General features: G+C 37.5%; 2 long non-coding RNA genes and 1 other non-coding gene across 3 annotated transcripts; all 3 read left to right on the top strand.

Moving 5' to 3' along the window:
* The first annotated feature begins 5,278 nt into the window (after nucleotides 1-5,278).
* Nucleotides 5,279-12,815, top strand: LOC106400277. Its single transcript, XR_007318293.1, has 4 exons — nucleotides 5,279-6,871; nucleotides 6,977-7,038; nucleotides 7,414-7,542; nucleotides 8,319-12,815. It is a non-coding gene; the product is annotated as an uncharacterized LOC106400277 (long non-coding RNA).
* A 125-nt stretch (nucleotides 12,816-12,940) lies between these two features.
* On the top strand, nucleotides 12,941-13,651 carry LOC125580569. The gene is made up of 2 exons (XR_007318294.1): nucleotides 12,941-13,172; nucleotides 13,548-13,651. It is a non-coding gene; the product is annotated as an uncharacterized LOC125580569 (long non-coding RNA).
* A 2,618-nt stretch (nucleotides 13,652-16,269) lies between these two features.
* Nucleotides 16,270-16,376, top strand: LOC125589527. The gene has a single exon (XR_007325713.1). It is a non-coding gene; the product is annotated as a small nucleolar RNA R71 (small nucleolar RNA).
* Nucleotides 16,377-22,068: the final 5,692 nt, after the last annotated feature.

Consider the following 22,068-nt stretch of genomic DNA (forward strand, 5'->3'; position numbering starts at 1 on the left):
AATGTTTGTATGTGACTAAATTAAATTATTTATAGTATATTTTAAAATATAATTTTATTTTAATATATCATATTTCAGTTTGGTGTTTTTATTTTCATTACAAAAATCAAACATAAAATCTTACGACCGATAAATTATTATTTATTTTGTTTAGTAAAAAAGTTAATATGATAATTTACAAAAGAACTGGAATGTACTATTTAATTTTAAAACTAATTAGTAAAATATGTATATAATTTAGTCTAGATTAAATATGATAAACAATTAAAAAATAGCATAAAATATATTTAGCTTTTCTTAGGAATGTTATTGTTTAGAAGTATATTGTTTATTTGTTTCTGTTAAGAAAATATTATATATGAGTAAATTTAGGATATTTAATTTTAACGAATGATCTAACATAAACTTTTATATGGTAGATAAAAAATATGACCCTCAATTAATAGATTAAATTCTCTCATTTTCTTTTACTCTGACTCTGCCACATCCAAATACTAATATATAGAACGTTCGGCCAATGGCAAAGTAAAAAACAAAACCTACATCATCTCTTAAACACATTAACATTAGTCCATATTCTCTAGATATCACCTACATGCAGCCCACCACTGAAAATAATAAAAACCTACATCATTTCATTTATTCACCCGCCCGCCCGTAGGGCGGGTTTGCCCTAGTAATAACAAATACATGTGTTGATGAGAAATAATTTTTTACAACATTGCGTGTAGCAGAAAACTAACGCAAATTCATGGAGATTTATCCCTTAGGAGTGATGCCTAAGAAAGTTAATGTTACAAGGGAATAAAAATCGTTAGTGATCCCTTAGAAATCATTAGAAATCGTTCATGTTGCAATTATATATGTTTTTATTACTAAAACAATTCTTCCAAATTTTATGATGTTTTAAAAAAAAATTTGTAATACATTTGTTTGTTAATATATACCAAATTTTAGAAATATTATTTGTTTTACGTTTTGATAGTTATATACCTAAAAAAAATTTCTCTTAATTTTATAGAATTTGATTTAATATATATTAACCAAAAAAAAAGATTAAAAATATTTCCAAGATTATAATTTAAAATATATACATATATATTATTTTATTTAATCTTAAATTTTACATATAAATAAATTAAAATTAAAAAATGAATATTGTAAAAAAATAATAAAATATAAAAATTAACAAAATTTGATTATAATTTAAATTTTAAATATTTTATTTTTGTACATGTCATAGAAAAATACCTAGTATATTTAAAAGTACGGAGTAATGGGCTTAAGTCAAGTTGCTCAAAGTAGTGCAGAAAATAGAGAAGTATAATAACATATGGCTAACGGTATACAGTATAACCTCTTTAAATTAATAATCTATAAATTAATATACACTAAAAATTTCTATAAAACAATATAATTTTATAGTCTCAAATTGAGATTTTGTTTCAATTAGTATATCAATAAATTAATATTTTTATAAATTAATAAAAAAATTATAGTTTTGGTGTAGTCCAACATTATTAATTTATAGAAGTGTCATTGTATTTGTTTCAGAAAGTGGTCTACTGTGTGATGATTTTTTCCTTTCACACACACGGACACGGACACTATAATTCTAAGCATAATAAACATCTCTAACTCCAAATGTAATATGAAACATAATTGCAGCTAATCAAAGGCCCGCTAATTGAACAATGGCTTTATTGAACTACATAGAGAGAATATAGCTCAGTAGGGCTTGAATTTAGTACATAAGCCCATATAATTTAAGTATGGAATAATGAAATTTGATGCAAATTAATAGAATAGCCCAAATAATTTAATATAGAAGCCCATATAAGCTCGTACGAATATTATTGTAATTTGGGGACATTTTTTGTAGCTTAAACTAGCAAGTACTCTTTGTATATTGTATGATGTTTTACATCAAACCAACATATCAGTCTTGATTTTATACAGTTACATTGACTGAATCATTGCTTTTTTGGGATCAAAATCTTTTTTTCCAGAAAAAACTTTCTAAACTCGTATTAGTCAATTTTTGTAAGTTTTTTTCTTAATGAATTTTCTTGTGACATCTAATAAGAGTTTGTAGTTTTGTTCTTCAGTCCACTGGAACCCCCTTTTTTTTTAAGTCCACTGGAACTTTTTTTTGTTATAAATGTTTAATTTGTTTCATTTTCTAATTTTCTTAGTCTAAAAAGAAAAATGAAATGATTTTTAATCTAAATGTTAAATCAATCCACCGAAAATTGCAAGCGATACATAAGGAACTGGCTATATATTAAGTTGGAGATGAAGATTCGTGATTCAGTTTTTACAGTTTTTACTGTAATTTAATCAATTAGAGAAATTTCGTGTGAAAGAGAATCACAAGGAAGACATAATGGAGACGAAGGAAAAAACCGGCTAGTGATCACATCAAGGCACGTTGCTATTAGCGCACAGATCGTACCATAAGGACACAGAATTGATTTGGAATCAATAAGCCCACGAGGGGGCAACGTGAATTTGGGGCTAACACTCACCTTTTTCCTCTTTTGTTCTCTTCGTCATTCATTACATACCTATCAATTTCATATACACATGCGTTTGTAACTATATGCATGATCAATTATAATAGTATATATTATATCCAAAAAAAATCTATAAAATCATTTTTGTGGAAATGGTTGAATAGTCCTGAGTATTTTGTTTTTCCTGAACGTAGAACACTTATATTAAAATTAACGGTCCAAAGGAGGTTGATATTACGTATCACACCAATTAACCTAATGTGCACACTACCACAATCGAATGATATGTCGATGTAGCACTTTAGGATTGAATCCACAGAGACCAACTATTACACTTTATCTTTATGGGATCAATATCAAGCTAAAACAATATTGGGGTTTTAAAGTTGATTTCGTAACAAGCAAGTAAAAAGATTAATTAAAGATTTCAGATGATTAAAAATGCTAGCCTAGGGTGGTTTCATCGGGTGTTAAACAAGTGTGAGCCAAACAATTATTCAAGTTTAATTAAGATCAAGTCTAGAACTCGGATCACTCAAGTAGAACAGCCCACTGTCGTGGTACTGCTCCCTATGCTGATCGATCTTGATACCTAAACTCTCGTTTGGATCAAGATGCGACAGCAAGCAATAGAGGTCAAGTCCGATATATTCACAAAACACCCTAACATCTACTTTCGCTGGTTAGGGATGCAATGCTCATTCAAGTTATGTCTAGCAACCTATAACACTTTTGATGAATAGATTAAACCTAGAATCAGGCACTAAGTGGTTAACTTGATGCAAGCCTTAAGAACAACAATGAATGAAGACAATCGATTTATAACTTATTTATGTCAATCTCACGGATCTAACACCCTAACACCCTAGACTAAGCAAACTGACTACTCAGCCATGGAGCAAGAAAACACAGAGACAGAGATATAAAGCAACATGAAATATGATTGAAATAAAGTAATAGGGTTCAGGGGGTTCTTCTCTAAATCGAGAGAGATGGCCTTCTCCCTTTACAAAGTAGCAAAATCTCAAGTCTCCAACTCTAAGGTCTGGTTTCTTGTCTCCAAAACAGGGTAGAATGTAAAAAGAAAGAGAAAAATATGATATATCAAAGCCACAGGCGGCTGGGAGAGAAAATAGGGATAGTTAGGGCAAATCCCGTAATGATTGTAGTTTCCTTAAAAATCTCTGCCGCTGGAACACTCACTCGGAAGAGTCACTCGGGTTGCTCCGCTATCCGGAACAGTCATCAAGACTGTTCTGCGTGAAAACTACCAAATTGCATTGTTTTCTGCCTCTTTTGTTCCAGCTGGTCCATCTCCTATCTAATGCAACTCCAGACCTGTAATGATTCCAAAAGGACTAGGAAGACTCGATAAAGACTTGAAAACCAATTTAAAAGAATATATACAAGATGTATAAAACACCATATATCAATTCCCCCAGACTTAGATCCTTGTTTGTCCTCAAACAATGTCAAGTATCAAGAACAGGGAGAAAGGTTTGAAAGTGTGGGAACTCTCCTATTCTCAGCAACCATACTTTAACCACGAATCTCTGAACCATACAAGCAGTAAAACTAGGACAACACACCCTTACCGGAACCCCACTGACTGCTGTCCAAAAATCGGCTCCATACTCTTCATCTCAAACCTGAAAAAGTAACACTATCGAGACAGAACTCCCTACATTCATTTAAGAGTAGCGTGAGCTTCTCATCATAGGCATCATTCAGGGTGGACGGTCTAGGTGTGGAACAGGCTATTTAATGGTGGAGTTAAAAGTGTTTAGGGGCTACCATTTCATTGAAGAGGATGCAGGATATCACACAAAATGGCAAGAGAGGATAGATCCATTGATGTCCACAGCCTCTACTCGTTTTTGCTCTATCTGGTGCGACTGTTCTGATGATAGAACATGCAACTGATTGTTCTGCTTTCCACTTTCCTCTACACACTCTTCAATACTTGGTACCAACTTCTTGCTCGACTTTTCCAGTGGCTCCATGTTTCTTTTCTTTTTTCCCCTTCTCCATCACATTAATCTCGTTTTTTTTTTTTTGAATATTGTTATGGTGATGTGACGAAGAAGGAGGTAATACATGATCGTTCTGAGTGCCACTGGTGGTTCTGATTTCGCGACCATTCTGGTTCTCCACCCCTGCTCTTGCGCAGTTCATTGGTTATGGAGCGGTTGCTCCCTTAATCTGCTTGTTCTCCTTTCTTACTGAATTTCTATAACAGTAACGAGTAGCAGGCTGCGTTGATCCTTTCTTCTCCGACCTTTTTGCACATATCTGCACATATGACACTGAAAAACAAATACATGAAGGTGGAATAAAGGCTAAGGTGCAGGGTGGGAACTAGCTAAACATGAGCTAGCTACTCAGGATCAGCAAGATGGATAAAAAGGGTAAGAAGTCATGAGTGTGTTCTCGTTTCCCTGATCTAATGCCCATAACAAGAAGAATTTCAGTCAAGATTATGTTAAGTAAGGTGGAGTTAAGTCTACCCAGTGTAACCTGATCGGCTGAGAACTTCTGGAGAATCAAGTGAGATATATCAGAGTGTTCCAGATCCACATGTGTGTCTTTCGCCACTGCTAAGGTCACTGAATAAGATAACTAAAGCACGAGGTGGTCAGTGATCAACACAGAATAAGGTCCTAATTCCCACAAAATTTTGATTGGTTCAATAAAAACTGACTCAAATTGACCCAAAAGAAAAACAAAAGAAAGAAACGAGTTAGTAAACGATGAAAACCCTCCCCCAGACTTACTTCACAACGTCCCTGGTGTGAAAATAAATCAGAGAGAAGGAGAAAACAAGAATAAATTTTATTTTTTTTTTTGGGTCGAGATACTTACCTGGCGCGGAGCAGCCTGACAGAGCAAGACGCGGTTGCTCCGGTAAAGGATGCTCTGGAATAAGAGCAGCCAGCTGCTTGCTCCAGTCAAGGGTCTCGGATTTTCTGATTTATGTCCTGAGACTCAACAAACTAAAAACAAAAATAAGTAAAAAGAAAATTCTAATGTTAATGACACTTACCAGTGGGTTGCCTCCCACCAAGCGCTTGGTTTAAGTCTCTAGCTTGACTTGGTGACTGGGATCAATCGGGTTGAGCAGGAGGGCTTGTTCCAAAACAAGCTCCACAATCAGACATGTTCAGCTCCAGAACTCTGCTCAACAACCCTTTCACAGCAGCTTTCCCTTTCTCCTTCAGCTCATGTGTGAGAATAGCTCTTACTTTAGAGAAAGGTTTAGAGGTACCCTTGCACTTTACCTCATACTCAATGGAGTTCTCATCACACTTGAGAGGTATCAAAGTCATTGTAGGATCTCCCTTGATCATTTTCTTCTGGACTTTCTGTTTCACTCTTGAATTCCCTCTAAATTTAGTAGGATCAGTGCTAGGATCTTCATCAGAGAACAGCCTGCTCTCACCCTTATCACCATGCTCCTTCTCTAGAACAATCTTCAGCTTTTTTACATAAGATGCGAGAGGCGTGTGATGAGGAAGATCTGGTGGGTACAGCTTTGTAGAAAACTTTCTTGTTGATGTTGGAGAAGCAGACTGTAATAACCCTCATGAGCCAGTTAATTTTTGGTCGAGAAAAACTCCGCTCGACCAGTTTTGAGTTGGTCGATCAGATTTAAAAATAAAGTCGACCCGGTGAATTAATACCTCGACGGGACTGTCTTGTGGTCGAAAGGCCTCTCATTGATAGTTCTGGTAGAGTGTTAATAATGTTGGTCGAATTTTATTTAAGCTAGGCAAGCTTAGTTGAAAGCAAGACGAGATTCGAAGGATGAGAAATTTTAGTCGAAAACTGTCCGAAATTGTCGTTAAGTTTCTTAACTAAATTCCGACCAGTCTAATACCTTCACCAGCTATTCTTCTTGCTTTCTCAGTAAATCAGTCACATGAGCTGCACCTACCTGCTTGCTTGCTTCACTAAAGTCACATGAAAGTCACAAGCTGGTTGCTTGTTTAATAAAAACAAAATAATCTTTCTTCAAAGGAGGGAAAGGACAGCAACTTGCTTTGGTTTAAGTAAACCCTCACCTGAAGCAACTTCTTATGTTATAAAACACCATCTTCTCTCCTCTGGACGTTCATAACCTGCAAGAAAAACCAGAGAAAAATTCAGAGAGAAAGAGAGAAAGAAGAGAGAAAAATTTGTGAGAAAAACTAGTTGAAAAATTCAGAAACAAAATTTAGAGAAGAGAATTGAGCATGGACAAACCTTTCTCACCATCCTGTGACTTTATCCAGTGTGTACTGGTGTGGTTAAGAGCTGAAGGTTTGGTGTCCAAGAGTTTAGAATTACCCATATTCTTCAGCCTTTGATTTTGATCGGTAAGATGGTTGTGGATCAGTTTCTTTGAGAAGTTTTGTTGGTTTACCTACACTGGAGATAAATTCTGAATAAATCCAACCATGGATTCTTGAGGTATTGATCAGGTTAATTCGTGGTTAACTTGAAGAGAGACAACCAGTCAAGTTTAATTAGTTGAGTAAAACCGGTAAGCTTCAGCTTCTTGATTCAGCTATGTTTTGATGAGAACCAATTGCTGTATGTTGGTTAACCTGTCAGGATCAGTTGTCTAAGGTCTTGTTCTCTTCAGTCTTGGTTGGTTTATGATTTAATCAGTCTCATAGAACCAGTAGACGAACTGATAAGAATTATGGGAATTAAACCGAACTGATTTGATCTTGTTTAGAACTGAAATGAGCTGAGTATGTTCTGATCTGATCTGAGCCGAGCTGAACATGGTATCAATCTGTCTTGAACCGAACTGATATGAGAGAACTGAACTGAAATGTTATGAACTGAGTTGAGTTTCTTCTTGAACCAGACTAGTGAACCTTATGTTCCAACTGTTATGTTTTGAATTCAGATGGCCAAGGAGAGTATTCGGATCAGCCGGATCCTTATGATGGTTCTAAACCGAGAGTGATCCAGAAGTGAAGTGTGATTAGCTTGAGCTCGAGTCTAGTCTTCCTTAGCCAATCTCATGGATTTAAAGGTGAGTCTAGATGATGAATGAATTATGAATGAGTATGCATGATTGCATATTGAATATTGAATATGGTTGATTAATTAAGAATTAATCATGAATTAATTAAGGGATAATCATTGATTAATTAAGGATTAATCATAAATTAATTAAGGAGTAATTATGGTTGATTGATTAAGTATTCTCCCTTGATCTATATTTATATATGAAGTATTTATCTAGTTTAAATACTTAAGAATTAATAAGAATAATTCTTTGAGGTTATCCCGAGCCTTAGTACTTGTTCTCAAGTACTAATCTATAAGTATTCTATTAATAAGTGTGAATCATGTGAAGTCTTATTGTATACTCACTCTCCCGAAAGTCCCGCATTACCGTGAATTGGTCCTGCGATATGGATCAAGGTCATGAAGACACGATGATGGGGTCGCACCCTGGAGGCCGTGTAACTGCATGCAGCGTTGGATGTTCTATCTTGGAATATCTGATGGAGATGATGGTTATATTTATTCCCCGTTAGGCTCGGTTAGCCTTGGTGGTTTTCCGGGTTTAGCATATATATATATATATATTAAGAGTATGAGTGATTGGCGGGTATCGTGGAGGTGATGTTTAAGATAGATTCACATGGATGGATTGAGAGGCCTTATAATTATATTAATTATGGAATATAATTCCACTGCATTCAAATGGTGTCGCTTGCTCGGGATACTATTGATATGTGTTTGGGTGTGGGATTAGACTCACTGAGTAAACTAGTTACTCATGACTCATTTGATATGCAGGTAACCAGTAGGTGGGAGACCTTTACTCTAGGATGGGAAGGAACGGCATTAGCCAGCGGTAGTTTTATTATCCTTGCAGTCGTTTTGATATACTTTATGTATAAGGTTTGTTGACCGAAAACCTCGAGGTTAATCTATAAGATTTTGTAAGATTCTTTTAAATGAATAAGTATATAGTGTATAAAGAATGTTTTTAAAGTACGGGTTCCAAATGATATTAGTCCTTGTCCGGACGAACCAACTATTGGGTATTACTCTTAAGGTTGTAAAGCCTCGGGTTGTACCTAATAGGATATGTGTACTTAGGCGGTTGGCCTAAGGTACCTGGATTTATTTCGGGAACTTCGGGTTAGTCGTTTATGTACACATTGTGGCTTCTCGGTTTGGTTTCAGTTACGAGTGATCGGCTGTGCATGTTCTTGTTTGATTGTTGCACGGCTGGTCGAGTCAACTTATACTTAGACCAGATCGGGGGTGTCACAAAGGTGGTATCAGAGCATGGTTATACGATGCTTGAATGGGACTTGTTTCAAACGTTTTTCGAGTCAAAATGAGTCGCAAGGATAATTCGGATGTGCTGGCTAGTTCCTTCATATTAAGATAGATAGTCATGGGTAGTTACCTTACTGTTATCTTTCATACGAGATGCATCAAGACAAGCTCGACGGAGTGGAGTGTTCTTACCAATTTTGATCCTGTTAAGATCGAGATTCCTACAATCATGATTGAGCTTTCTACCGTCATGATTCGGTTTGTTATCGTCATGTTTTGGTTCAATCCGGTCATGCTTCAATCCATTATCATCATGCTCGGGTGAGCTAACGATGTGCTCGTGTTTGCTACCATCATGCTCGGAGTTGGTATCATCATGCTTTCTCGCGGTTCCTACAATTTCTAGTGTGGATACCGATATTCAAAGATATATGAGACAGAGTTGACACATCAATTACATCTTTGGCCCGTGTTTTATTGAAGTCAAAGTTGACGTTGTTGGTGATGATCCGGTTCAGAATATCCGACTTCATATGACTTATTCTTTCGGCTGCTCAGTTCAATCCAGCTTATGCCCAAACGTACCAGAACCAGAGACGTACAAGCCTGATTGATTCAGCACTTGTTTCAATCTTAACGTTGGTGGCGGAGATAGTTCAGCAGTAGTTTAAGACGATGGACGCACCAGCACCATTCCGTTGCAACAAGACATCTTGAAGTTTGTGAACAAGATAAAGAAGTTGGGACAACACCGACAAGTACTAAACCATTTGATGTAGATTTTGTATAGAGGAAGATTTCGAATGCAACACTAGGAGCAGAACAACTAACATGGCCCATTGTTCACAAAATTGCAAGAAATATATGGAACCATACATCATCAAGAATGATACAGTAAGTTGGTGATTAAGCGTCAAGCATCATTTGGAAAATGTTAGTCCAAGTTAGGCGGATTTCTTTCAAGAGTTCAAGATGGAGTGTTTTCTACCCAAAACATGGGAGCGATATGGAATTCGCACAGTGAGATGTTTCCGCCAAGATTTTGAAGTCAAGTTAATCTGATTTATCCATTATGGTTTGGAGGATGAGCTAAAGATCATGAAGATGTACTATTGTGACTTAGCCATTAATCTCAGAGTAACCCAAACTATAAAGCTTAAGAGCTATGAGGAGTTGGTGGAGGATCACATGAATTCTATAGAAGCCGTTTTTACTGAAGAAGTTTACTAAGTCATGCAGATTATTTAATTATCAACCTATTCAGATAGAAGGTCAGTTTCAAGTAATGAATCAAGAAAGTCGATGGAGATAATTTTTGTTGGACGTTTCATCAGATCAAGACCGAGGACCCTGAGTTGTTTTGGTTTTGGCTAGAAAGGAGAGTAAGGTGATGATTGTTCAAGTATATAAAATCCTCGATCGCTTACGTCATTTGCGCTTCGGTGGTGCCAGTAATGAGTACAGAGGTTATCCTACCATGGCCCATGAAGTTACCCGATCTTTTTACCTATACCTAGGGTACCGCTTGTTAAACTTGTTCGCTTTCCTTACCATTAGTCACTAACTAAGTGTTTGGCTATTTGGGTAGAGCCTACACTTTATAGTTGCCTGGACCGTCAAAACCTCTGAAAAGGTCCAATCACAGGTTTGCTTCTTATCCCATTGCGTGTTGTGTGCATTTTAAAAATTTATGAATGATTAAATAAATTAGTGAAGGAGTGATCAAGGTGTCGTATGAGACCTTGCCTATGGACGGAATTTTCCGCCCATATTGTGTTTGATGCGGGAACAACACATAGATGTAGTTCTCGGGTAGTGTCATTGTTTTAGGAAGGATTCACTTTAGTGAATTCAGGTACACTGTTCTTATTCGTGGAAGTACTGGCTGCCATTTAGAGTTATGGTATGCCTTCGTATCCCATCCCCATTCCTTAGTACTTCCATTAGAGCGGTTTGTTTCTATCTAGAATGAGATTGGCTATCTAGTTATCGAGCTCAATTAGGATGTTGTTGAGGAAGGAAGTCTTTGAGAGATGACCAGTTACCGTTGGCCTGCAGTCGTATTCTACTAAGTGTTGGAGCCTCGCTCATATCAGTCTGGAGAGAATAGATAACGTTCAAGATTGCAAGTAGAAAATCAAGATGGCTTATTCATTCGTATTTGAGGAACTCAGTTGAACGATGAGAATCTAAGGAATTCATAGAAGGAACTGGGTGAAGAGAATTTTGAAGAATAGTATGAGGACTGTGTCATGTACAAGTTCATAAAGTGGAGATGTGGGAGAAGGAACCCAAATTCAACCTAAAATTAAGCAGATGTGAAGTAAATCCCAAGGAAGATTGAAGAGTGCAAGGAAAAAGGTATAACCATAAGGCATATGGGAATGCTCAAGTTGTTAAGAAATTAGAAGATGTATTAACAGAGAAAGTGTGAAGTCATCATACAAGAGTACTTCGTTGGTAAATCAAGTTTGGTATAGGCGGACTTGTTGATTCCTCAGTTACTAGACAGAAGAAGGAAATCAGAAAGTAATAGAACAAAACTTGGATATGCGAAACTTCAGTGAGATTGAGTCGTTCAGAACTTTTTGAAGAGTATCTCAGATAGATAAGAAGGGTATGGAATACTGTAAGGAAAATCATTCCTGGAATAAGTGTGTGTGTGTGTATTTGAGAGTGGCACCCTTGGTCTGATCATGTTAGCGTGATTGATCGTGCATGTTCTTGTTTGATTGTTGCACGGTTAATCAAGTTGACATTGACCAGACTGAAGATGTTACCTTCACGTATGGCACATCACCTGACGTTCCATATTTCCATGTTATTGAACTGGAGGAAAGCAGATAGAAAAGTTTCAGAAGTAATGGTATTCAGAGATTCAACGATGTCAAAGGAAGTATGTAGACCGCAGTATATGAAAGTTATGTGCGATGAAGAATTGGTTATCGTGAAAGTGTTTGCTCAGAAAAGAAAGAATTATTTTAGAAAAATTGGGGAAATCCGCAAATCTGTTATTTGGTATGTACCGAGTTGTTCAGAATTGAAATGGTTATCTGTTGACCGGAACTTCTTTTAGTTATGCTATTGGTGAGCCGATTTTGCGTAATCTTATATCAGACCCAGTATGATAGAACTGCTGAGACAAGAAAACTTGTAACCCTATTTAGCCTATCCTAAAGGTCCTTTGCGGATAGGTGAGCACCATATCAGAAGATTGGAGAAAAGGAAAAATTTGTAAAAGTTCAAGTATTTGGGGATAGGTGAGCACCATCAGTTGTTTTGACACGGGCAGATGAGGATAAGTTCAGAGTTGGTTATCTTAAACTTCTTGCAGAGACTCCAGTGTTCAGTAAAAGTCTGTACAGCTATCTTTTGAGAATTCGGGGACGAATTCTTTTAAGGGGGGAAGAATGTAATAACCCTCACGAGCCAGTTAATTTTTGGTCGAGAAAAACTCCGCTCGACCAGTTTTGAATTGGTCGATCAGATTTAAAAATAAAGTCGACCCGGTGAATTAATACCTCGACGGGACTGTCTTGTGGTCGAAAGGCCTCTCATTGATAGTTCTGGTAGAGTGTTAATAATGTTGGTCGAATTTTATTTAAGCTAGGCAAGCTTAGTTGAAAGCAAGACGAGATTCGAAGGATGAGAAATTTTAGTCGAAAACTGTCCGAAATTGTCGTTAAGTTTCTTAACTAAATTCCGACCAGTCTAATACCTTCACCAGCTATTCTTCTTGATTTCTCAGTAAATCAGTCACATGAGCTGCACCTACCTGCTTGCTTGCTTCACTAAAGTCACATGAAAGTCACAAGCTGGTTGCTTGTTTAATAAAAACAAAATAATCTTTCTTCAAAGGAGGGAAAGGACAGCAACTTGCTTTGGTTTAAGTAAACCCTCACCTGAAGCAACTTCTTATGTTATAAAACACCATCTTCTCTCCTCTGGACGTTCATAACCTGCAAGAAAAACCAGAGAAAAATTCAGAGAGAAAGAGAGAAAGAAGAGAGAAAAATTTGTGAGAAAAACTAGTTGAAAAATTCAGAAACAAAATTAGAGAAGAGAATTGAGCATGGACAAACCTTTCTCACCATCCTGTGACTTTATCCAGTGTGTACTGGTGTGGTTAAGAGCTGAAGGTTTGGTGTCCAAGAGTTTAGAATTACCCATATTCTTCAGCCTTTGATTTTGATCGGTAAGATGGTTGTGGATCAGTTTCTTTGAGAAGTTTTGTTGGTTTGCCTACACTGGAGATAAATTCTGAATAAATCCAACCATGGATTCTTGAGGTATTGATCAGGTTAATTCGTGGTTAACTTGAAGAGAGACAACCAGTCAAGTTTAATTAGTTGAGTAAAACCGGTAAGCTTCAGCTTCTTGATTCAGCTATGTTTTGATGAGAACCAATTGCTGTATGTTGGTTAACCTGTCAGGATCAGTTGTCTAAGGTCTTGTTCTCTTCAGTCTTGGTTGGTTTATGATTTAATCAGTCTCATAGAACCAGTAGACGAACTGATAAGAATTATGGGAATTAAACCGAACTGATTTGATCTTGTTTAGAACTGAAATGAGCTGAGTATGTTCTGATCTGATCTGAGCCGAGCTGAACATGGTATCAATCTGTCTTGAACCGAACTGATATGAGAGAACTGAACTGAAATGTTATGAACTGAGTTGAGTTTCTTCTTGAACCAAACTAGTGAACCTTATGTTCCAACTGTTATGTTTTGAATTCAGATGGCCAAGGAGAGTATTCGGATCAGCCGGATCCTTATGATGGTTCTAAACCGAGAGTGATCCAGAAGTGAAGTGTGATTAGCTTGAGCTCGAGTCTAGTCTTCCTTAGCCAATCTCATGGATTTAAAGGTGAGTCTAGATGATGAATGAATTATGAATGAGTATGCATGATTGCATATTGAATATTGAATATGGTTGATTAATTAAGAATTAATCATGAATTAATTAAGGGATAATCATTGATTAATTAAAGATTAATCATGAATTAATTAAGGAGTAATTATGGTTGATTGATTAAGTATTCTCCCTTGATCTATATTTATATATGAAGTATTTATCTAGTTTAAATACTTAAGAATTAATAAGAATAATTCTTTGAGGTTATCCCGAGCCTTAGTACTTGTTCTCAAGTACTAATCTATAAGTATTCTATTAATAAGTGTGAATCATGTGAAGTCTTATTGTATACTCACTCTCCCGAAAGTCCCGCATTACCGTGAATTGGTCCTGCGATATGGATCAAGGTCATGAAGACACGATGATGGGGTCGCACCCTGGAGGCCGTGTAACTGCATGCAGCGTTGGATGTTCTATCTTGGAATATCTGATGGAGATGATGGTTATATTTATTCCCCGTTAGGCTCGGTTAGCCTTGGTGGTTTTCCGGGTTTAGCATATATATATATATATATTAAGAGTATGAGTGATTGGCGGGTATCGTGGAGGTGATGTTTAAGATAGATTCACATGGATGGATTGAGAGGCCTTATAATTATATTAATTATGGAATATAATTCCACTGCATTCATATGGTGTCGCTTGCTCGGGATACTATTGATATGTGTTTGGGTGTGGGATTAGACTCACTGAGTAAACTAGTTACTCATGACTCATTTGATATGCAGGTAACCAGTAGGTGGGAGACCTTTACTCTAGGATGGGAAGGAACGGCATTAGCCAGCGGTAGTTTTATTATCCTTGCAGTCGTTTTGATATACTTTATGTATAAGGTTTGTTGACCGAAAACCTCGAGGTTAATCTATAAGATTTTGTAAGATTCTTTTAAATGAATAAGTATACAGTGTATAAAGAATGTTTTTAAAGTACGGGTTCCAAATGATATTAGTCCTTGTCCGGACGAACCAACTATTGGGTATTACTCTTAAGGTTGTAAAGCCTCGGGTTGTACCTAATAGGATATGTGTACTTAGGCGGTTGGCCTAAGGTACCTGGATTTATTTCGGGAACTTCGGGTTAGTCGTTTATGTACACATTGTGGCTTCTCGGTTTGGTTTCAGTTACGAGTGATCGGCTGTGCATGTTCTTGTTTGATTGTTGCACGGCTGGTCGAGTCAACTTATACTTAGACCAGATCGGGGGTGTCACACAGACTCTCTTGTTGGGCATATCGATGGTTGCTCCAACAGTAGCCATGAATGTTCTTCCAAATATTAAAGGCATCTTATGATCCTTGTTCATCTCAACAACTGGAAACTCAGCAGGAACAATGCATTCCCCTACTTGAACATGAAGGCTGCGGATGGTTCCATATGGGACTGCTCTGGAAGAGTTTGCAAAGGTCAGGGTCAGCTGAGAACGCTCAACATCAGCAATACCTAAATCGTCTACAATAGCCTTTGAGACGAGATTCACACAAGAACCAGAGTCACACAGAGCATCCTTGAAGGTTGTTCCTGCGATGGAGCATGGGAAAACAAACTTTCCAGGATCATCAAACTCAGGCAATACCTTCAATGCTGGTGTAGACAATGCTTTGATATAGAGGACCTTGATCTCCTCTTGAGTCTCTCTACAGTATTTAAAGAACTGGAGCAATGGACGAATCTGCAGAGCATCTTCGAATGCAAGTTCTTTAGGTAGCCTTCTCACCATCTTGTTAAAACCTATCAACTGCTCTTCACTAATGGGATCCATCAGATGTCAAGGTGGAATTGGATAGGGAACCTTGGGAACATAGACTCGAGATGGTGGAGTCTCAGCAGGTTCGCTAGGAGCAGTCACTCCAGAGCTAGCAGACTGCTCTGCTCTCTCTTCTGCACCTGGAGCAGTCTCAGCAAACGGCTGTTCTATTGCATTACAATGCTCAGTCCTAGGATTTTTATCAGTTCTTCCAGGGAGCGTCTTTTGTTGCCTCTTGACACTCTCAGTTGTTTGAGCAAGCTGAACATCGATTTTTCTTATGTGGATCGCAAGATTGTCATACTTGTTATTCAGCTCAGTGAATATGTTGCCCATCCTGGTATCCATTTCTGTGGTTACCTGATTCAACGCCTTGGCCTGAACCTGCTGACCCTGCAACAATTGTTGCATCATCATACCCAGACCCTTCAGCTCATCTGGTTGACTGTTCCCGTCAGCTGGAATAGCTTGCTGATTGCTCTGCGGTTGCCGCTTGTTCTGGTTCTGAATATCCCCAGCCATAGCTTGCTCCATGCTGAAGACGTGCCCTTGGTTGTTTTTCAGTAGCTGATCAACCTTGGCAGTCAGCTCATCTATTTTCTAGGCGTCAGAACTGTTCCCTTTCATGGAACAATCACTCTCTTCTTTTTTATTAGCTGAGCTAGCAGCCATGTTCTCAATCAGCTTAAACGCTCCAGCAGTGGTTTGAGTCATGAAATCTCCATTGCTCGCAGAGTTTAGAGCACCTTGGTATTTCCAGTCCACTCCATCATAGAATATGTCCAGGAGATAATCATCATCAAATCCATGGTGAGGACATTCTCTGCGATAGTCATTGAAGCGCTCCCATGTGTCGCAGAAAGGCTCATTAATGAGCTGTCTGAAGGAGGTGATCTTGTTCCTCAATGCAGCTGTTCTCGCCTTAGAGTAGAAATGGCTGAGGAACGCTGATCGGACCTGTTCCCATGAAGTGAGAGAGCCGGTAGGGAGAGAGTTCAACCACCGTGCAACTTTTCCATCAAGAGAGAATGGGAATAACATGCACGTGATGTAGTCTGTTGGAACACCATTCACGCGAGTGAAACTGCAAACTTTTTCGAAGCTCTCAATATGCTCCATTGGAATTTCTGTAGAGAGACCAGAGAACACCTTTCTCTGTACTAGACCGATCAAAGCAGGCTTGATCTCAAAGTCCTACCTGGTGCAGAGTGGAGGAACAATGGCAGAGCGCGTAGTAGGGATGTTACGCGGAAGGTTTCTCTGCCCGATTGGAACAGTCTGCGCATGTTGTTCCTACTGCGCGAGAGCAGTCTGTTCAGCAGCATCCTGCTGAGCTTGGATGGTCTGCTGCATTTGTTGCATCTACTGCAGGATGAGTGCCATAGCCGCAGCGAGATCATCCTGATTGGCGTGATCACCCATAGTGGTGTCAGTTTGCCTTGGCTGTTGACGATTTGTTCTTTCTAACCTTGCTAGCTCCTGGTTGGTAAATGTAACTAACTCTCCTTGTGCGTTTCTTCGAGTATGTCTACTGGTCCTGCACCTGGAACATTAGCTGCAACAAAAAGGATAAGGCAAGTTAGAGGTCTTAGACTAAATAAATAACCGAAAAATAAAGGTAAAAAGATGGTCCCCGGCAACGGCGCCAAATTGATATTACGTGTATACGCACACCAATTAACCTAATGTGCACACTACCACAATCGAATGGTATGTCGATGTGGCACTTTAGGATCGAATCCACAGAGACCAACTATTACACTTTATCTTTATGGGATCAATATCAAGCTAAAACAATATTGGGGTTTTAAAGTTGATTTCGTAACAAGCAAGTAAAAAGATTAATTAAAAATTTCAGATGATTAAAAATGCTAGCCTAGGGTGGTTTGATCGAGCGTTAAAGAAGTGTGAGCCAAACAATTATTCAAGTTTAATTAAGAGCAAGTCTAGAACTCGAATCACTCAAGTAGAACAGCCCACTGTCGTGGTACTGCTCCATATGCTGATCGATCTTGATACCTAAACTCTCGTTTGGATCAAGATGCGACAGCAAGCAATAGAGGTCAAGTCCGATATGTTCACAAAACACCCTAACATCTACTTTCGCTGGTTAGGGATGCAATGCTCATTCAAGTTATGTCTAGCAACCTATAACACTTTTGATGAATAGATTAAACCTAGAATCAGGCACTAAGTGGTTAACTTGATGCAAGCCTTAAGAACAACAATGAATGAAGACAATCGATTTATAACTTATTTATGTCAAGCTCACGGATCTAACACCCTAACACCCTAGACTAAGCAAGCTGACTACTCAGCCATGGAGCAAGAAAACACAGAGACAGAGATATAAAGCAACATGAAATATGACTGAAATAAAGTAATAGGGTTCAGGGGGTTCTTCTCTAAATCGAGAGAGATGGCCTTCTCCCTTTACAAAGTAGCAGAATCTCAAGTCTCCAACTCTAAGGTCTGGTTTCTTGTCTCCAAAACAGCGTAGAATGTAAAAAGAAAGAGAAAAATATGATATATCAAAGCCACAGGCGGCTGGGAGAGAAAATAGGGATAATTAGGGCAAATCCCGTAATGATTGTAGTTTCCTTAAAAATCTTTGCCGCTGGAACACTCACTCGGAACAGTCACTCGGGTTGCTCCGCTATCCGGAACAGTCATCAAGACTGTTCTGCGTGAAAACTACCAAATTGCATTGTTTTCTGCCTCTTTTGTTCCAGCTGGTCCATCTCCCATCTAATGCAACTCCAGACCTGTAATGACTCAAAAAAGACTAGGAAGACTCGATAAAGACTTGAAAACCAATTTAAAAGAATATATACAAGATGTATAAAACACCATATATCAGAGGTATACTCGATGGCTAGGTGAAATCCGAAGACAGCTAAAACATAACAAAAGATACTTGTGGTAAAGGAGAGATGAGACCCGAAGAGAATCTATAACAACTTGTCTTTTGGACCCCAAACTGATCCTGCAGAGCACCGATCCTAACCCCTCACATGTAAGCTCTAAGCTCTCTCCAAATAGGTGAAGGGTTAAGGTCGGTGCTCTGCAGAGCCAGCATAGAGTCCACGGGAGGATGGGGTCCACAGGACATGTTGTTACAATAAAAATCGATTGTTATGTGACAATTCGCCCCGTGGGCACAAGGCTGACTTTGCAGAGCATGACTCTAACCCTTCACTTGTAAACACTTGTGAGGATAGTCTTGATGTGTTTCATCCAAGTCACAATGCTTGAGTGTTACGTGCACTGGGATTCACCTGCTTTTGAGAGGTCTTCTGGCTTCTCCTGCTCTTCATCTCATCCGTCAAGCTCTAGGATGTTTTTTTGTTGCAGATTTGAAGTCTTCGCTTATCCTCTGATTTTCCATTGCGTCGCGTGGCCGGATTCATGAGCATTTATACCCCATGCACTTGATCATGGTCTCATCCTTCATTTTTTTGGCAAGTGTGAACATCTTGATTAGTCTATAAGTGAGCGTTCCGAGTGGTTAGTGGTGTTGTTTTTAATCGAAGTCTTCCGAATGGGTTTTTTGATGTCATCGTAGCTTGAAAGAAGCTTTGGGGTTGTCTTCAGCAAATCAACTCCACTTATCATGCTCCTAGATACTTCAAGCTTAGTCCAGGTATTATTAAGTGCTTGTGCAAGAAACAAAAGGTGATGTTTATTGCAATAAGCTTAGTTCTAAATTTTGTTCATCTATATTCTTAGTTCTTTGTTATTGCAGTAATTAGGATCTAAATAGCTTTTAAGCATATGAGATTTCAAGTTTATTGTAATCAGACTTCCATTACAGGTTAATAAATTTTTATGTTCTTGGCAAAAAAAAATCTTATAACCCTTCATGCTAATTCAAACTAAATCCGAAATTAGTGAAGTCAACTAGTACAAGAACTATGACTTAACGGAACTAGCAGACGACGTCCATAACACAAAGCTACCAAACCTAGATTGTAATATATCTATCAAACCCTATGAATATGACTTGTCATATCAATACATACTTTCGATATTTTGTTGTTAGTGTGGATGTCTCGACCGAGTCTGAATAAACCCCTAAGACGTCGAAGCCGATGAATAATCCAACTCTAATTTTTAAATGAGGTGTAAACAAATAATTTCGCATGGCTAAACAAATGATAACTTACTTTTCCATATATTTGATAAAGAAAACAGAGGTTAATATAGATGTGCGCCTAGAAGAAAAAAGAAAGAAAAAGAAAAGAAAAAGAAAGGAGGGGGGGGGGGGGGGGGGGGGGGGGGGGGGGGGGGGGGGGGGGGGGGGGGGGGGGTGGGGGAATGCAACTAGTTTACTCATCATTTCAGATTATTATTTTTGCTCATTTGATAGAACCATTGTTGATATGGATGAGAGGATATAATATATTCGTATCCTTTCTAAAAATAAATGTACACACATATCTATTAATACTGAATATTTGAAAATGAAGAAAAGCTGAAGACGATAGAGAAAAAGAAACAACAGCCAAGACAAGCACTTGGACATGAAACAACCAAAAGAAAATGTAATGGGGACCTTCACACATGGGTGTTATAAAGAGAACTATAGTGGAGCCAACCCCAAAGCTCAGCTATAAGAATATTTTCTAGCAGTGTGTTGGTTATTCTTCTTAGTTTCAACATTGATGAAAAAGTTTTTTTAACTTCTTATCACTTTTTCTTTAAAAATAAGATGTATGGCTTCTTCATCTACGATTGTAATGCGTAAAGCCCTTAGCAGTTTTTAACAGACAAAAAGTGTGGGTAGTTGCAAAACATTGTGATGCATGTGACTTTGGTTGAACTTGTGCATCCATCAAATCCATGTCTAATTATATATAGATCCCTACATAGATATGATATCAAAGTATTATGACTTATATCCTTTTCTTCGTAATTAAGAGCTAACAACTAAAGTAATAATATCAAATTAAGTTACGAACGTTCTAATGTTTCTCTAGTAAATTATGGGTGGGGGTTTAATATTTTTCCTTATTGGTGGAATCAAGCAAACATGTGTCGGTTTTCTTTTGCTTAAAATTTTCCATGTTAAACTAAGAAGGGCCAGATTTTGGCACAGAACGATGAAACATTAGCTTTAGACTATAATCTCCAATTTCTTTTAAAAATTTCTATATATTATTATAAACCTCTAAAGTACATAAAAAGAAAAATTTACTAGACTTCTTAAAAAATGTTTCAAGCCCTAAATCTGATATCTGACCCTAAAACTAAGAGACAATGACGCTTTTACATAAAACCAAAACGAGTGTGCTTATGAGCTTATCCTAAACTTATATAATATAAGCTATATTTCTTTATCATTCGAAAAATCCATTACAGATTCATTGTTGCCAGCTTCTTATACAGCAAAGGTGTATAAATAAATAATGTACTTTTGACAAAAAAAAATAAAAAAAAATAAATAATGTACCAATATATAAAATAATTGCATATTTAAATCATAAATTTAGCTGAAGCCCGCAGATTCGTTATGGATGCAACGCAGCCACCACAAGGATGGCCGAAACCACCATATACTGGCCAATTTAATGGTATCCCACTCTTTTGAGTATATCGAGTTAATTTACTCTTTTGATTTCCTTTAATAGACCAATCTTATAAAATAAAATCTGAGAAAAATTATAATTAAATTTTGATGCAGAGATTATATATGTAAAAAACTATGTGTCACACTGTAGGATTAGTGCTTAGCCATTTCGCTAGGCTTGGACTTTTAGCTTACAACGAAATATTATGCCACTTTAGTCTTCTTCAACTTTGCCTTTTGTTTCCTTTGAAAAGGCTTCTTATCATTATTACTAATCTTTGTTTAGAGCCACGTAAAATATTCCTCCTATTTGGGGATTTTGACCGTAGGATCTGGGAGTCAAAGATTTTGAGAGGACTATTTAATATTAGTTCGGGGGAGAATCTCAGGAAAATAAAAGACAAATATTCCATCAAAATAACATTGTAGATTCCCCGAATCAACAGTTATTAAGCCAACTTATTTCGTATCAAACCATACATGGTATATATCTTCGGAAGTGATTATGTTTCTTCATATGATCTACTCCAGGTTCTAAAACGCGGCCGCACCGCCCGATTAAGCGGTGAGGAAACGCTAGGCGGAGGTTGAGCGAGGCGATTTCGTTTTATTCGGCCAATAACTCGGAGTCGTCAAAAAAAAATTAAGTTTTTGAGGTTTTGAGCTTATAATCGAGTTCTAGATGTTAAATCTATAAGTATTAAGTATAAACATCAAGAAAAACGCAAAAGAAACGGATGAAATCGGTGGAACAAAGCTGTGGCGGCTCTGCAATTAAGTTTGCGAAACCCTAAAACATATTGGAGAAGAAGATGATTAAATTTACAACTATGCCATTAATGAAAAAACAAAAAAAAATAGCAAAAAACGGAGACAGGTATCGAACTCGCGAACTGTCACTTATATTTAAGCTTCAGAAACCACTTTGCCATAGATAATATCAATACCAGAAACGGAAATCACATATACATATCTATAATTTATCAGAAAATTGAATATTCATTAAAAATTAATCCCCGATTAATCAGCGAT

The sequence above is a fragment of the Brassica napus genome, chromosome A2 (assembly GCF_020379485.1).
Source record: "Brassica napus cultivar Da-Ae chromosome A2, Da-Ae, whole genome shotgun sequence".
In the NCBI taxonomy this organism is placed as follows: domain Eukaryota; kingdom Viridiplantae; phylum Streptophyta; class Magnoliopsida; order Brassicales; family Brassicaceae; genus Brassica; species Brassica napus.